Genomic DNA, 2,706 nt, shown 5'->3' with positions numbered 1-2,706 from the left:
TAAGTCATCAATTAATTAAAAATACAAAAGCACCTTTCTTTTAGGTTAGATTTATTTATGAGAACATGATAAGATAAAACACTGAGAACAAAACATAAAAGACAAAGACACAAAATTTTGTATTCTTATATTCTATTTGGTGATAAAATAAAAATAAATTATGAAAATTCAATTTATTCTCATTTGTTTCATTCAGAAATTTTGAGATGAAAAATATAATAATAAAAAATATAATTATAAAAAATTAACAAGAATAATGACAGAAAAAATAAAACATAAGTTCTATCCCTTGTTAGTGTCTTTATGTCTTTTCTGTCAAGATGGACACAAAATATATACTAATTCAGTATTTCTAGACATATTGTCTCTGTCCATGTCTCTTTTGTCAAACACAATTTAATTTTGTGTTTCTGTATCTCTGTCTCAGTGTCCTGTTTCTATAAACAAACGCAGTCTTAGTTTTTAAAATGTGAAACATCTAAATCTCTTTGAAGGACTAATTTATCCTTGTATATTTTGAATAACAAAATTAAAAATATTTTTATATTTTCAATTAGTTAAAGAGTTATGTGCTTTTGAATTAAAAAATTAGGAAACTTTTTTTTCTCTAAAAAGTATATTTTATTAGGTTGGTGTATGTCAATCGACTTAGCTTATCAACCCTAGAAGCATTATATATATTATCCTTTAACTATATTTGTCACAAACCATCTAGATCACACTTCTCAGTTCTCACCTAGCCCACATGTAACATATATCAAGAAATTAATGTGAGAAATTTATTTCTTTTACCAACTTTAGTGGTGTGGAATGTTGAATAATATTATATATATGTTCCATGATTATATAGCTAAATACAATATGGGAGTGTATGTGCCATTAAAGTGCTGGTTTGAATGTATATTTTGGAGTCAACGATATATATTGATGACTAGCAATTGGTTTTGAAATTTAAGAACAAATGCTGGTCAGAATTCTTTTTGAAAGACAGATACCTTAAGTGGAAAGCATTCTCTAAAATTAGTTTTATATTTATTTTTATATTTATTTTTTTTCAAGAATTATTGGTTGGAAGAAGGAATGTTTTTTCCATGTAATTTGAAGAGTAGTGTGTCCATCCATGGATGTGACATAATATGAAAAAAAAGTTTATTTTTCTGCATATAAAAATAAATATTAATTTATAACCTCTAACTAAAATTGAAATGTTTGTGAAGGATGACTAACTTTGTGCTTTGCATAATAATTTTTAAGTGTGCTTTTATTATTTTATTTTTTTAAGTATTTAAATCACAATTTCACTTTATGTAAATTTATTTTCAAATATTCATATAGTTTTATTTTTAGTTCATTTCATTTTTAATTTATGTCAATTCAAACAATATTTAAAATATTTTTAATAGAGCTTGGTTACAAGATAATTTGAAGAACATATGAAGATAATTATCTTACTTGGGATCATTTTTAATTAAAAATTATGTTAAAATGTCTTTTATTTTAAAAATTTAAAAAAGATGTGATTGTTTTTATCATAAGTTGAAGAGAGAGTATTTTAAAAAAAACAAATACTGCAAAAAGTTACTTCATAAAGAGACATATATAAACAAATATTCACATTTTTAATAACTGATATGTTATATGAAGATGAATTACTCTAATATATATTTGTATTTAATCAATTATAATTAATTATAAAAAGAAGCTAGATACAAATAGTTATGATCAATTTTGGTTCCAAAATATAAGAAATTTTTCAAGTGTGCCGTCATATCGGTGTTTCAGTAATTTTTAATCGTTGATCTTAATTATAAAAAATATATATAATATAAGTAATTAAGATCAACAGTTAAAAATCACTGATACATCAGTACGACGGTACACTTGAAAATCTTCCCAAAATATATACCTCTAACTCCTTAGACAACATACATCTCAACATCATTCCAATAGAAATTAGATATCCTTGTCTTAATTCATATATAGAAGGCAGGTTGGCACATACACTAACAATAATATATAATGTACCTTGCCATAACCTAATAATAGCCTAATTGTTTGTTCTCTTAATTCATGCAAATACATTACATTATTTCCCTTATTAAAAATATTTTATTAACGTTTAAATCAAACAATTGATCTACTATTCTATATGTCAACACTATTGTACTATATATTCTTGAATTTTGGTGTGTTGTGTTTTCTATTTTTGAAACTTACAAATGTTAAGCCCCATTTTTAAATATTTAGGATGCGTTTGTTTTAAGTTTTTATTTTCTATTTTTATTTTTTATATTTCTTATTTTTAAAATTTTGTAAAAAAAATAAAAGATAAAAACAGAAATATTTTTTGTTTTTACTAGGTTTTCTTTCTCTCATAAAATTTTCATGAAAACAAAAAATAAAAATAAAAACATAAAAACATAAACTAAACATACCTTTAGATTTTATCATCTCATACTTCCATTTTTTTGAAAAGTAAAAAAAAAAAAGTGACACACTTCCCAATAAATGCTATGATATGTTTAGGGTTTAATAGGAAGTACTTCTCTTCTACTATGCCAACCTATGCCTTGAAATATGACAATAGAATAGCTCTACGCCTCTACGTACATAGCTACATACCAAACCTATTGTCCCCAACATATATTTTGCTATATAATAATAAAGTTTTGGAAGAATTTTAAGTGTATTAACTACCAAGTATAT

The sequence above is a fragment of the Arachis ipaensis genome, chromosome B05 (genome assembly GCF_000816755.2).
Source record: "Arachis ipaensis cultivar K30076 chromosome B05, Araip1.1, whole genome shotgun sequence".
Taxonomy (NCBI): domain Eukaryota; kingdom Viridiplantae; phylum Streptophyta; class Magnoliopsida; order Fabales; family Fabaceae; genus Arachis; species Arachis ipaensis.
Note: the sequence above shows the minus strand (reverse complement) of the source record.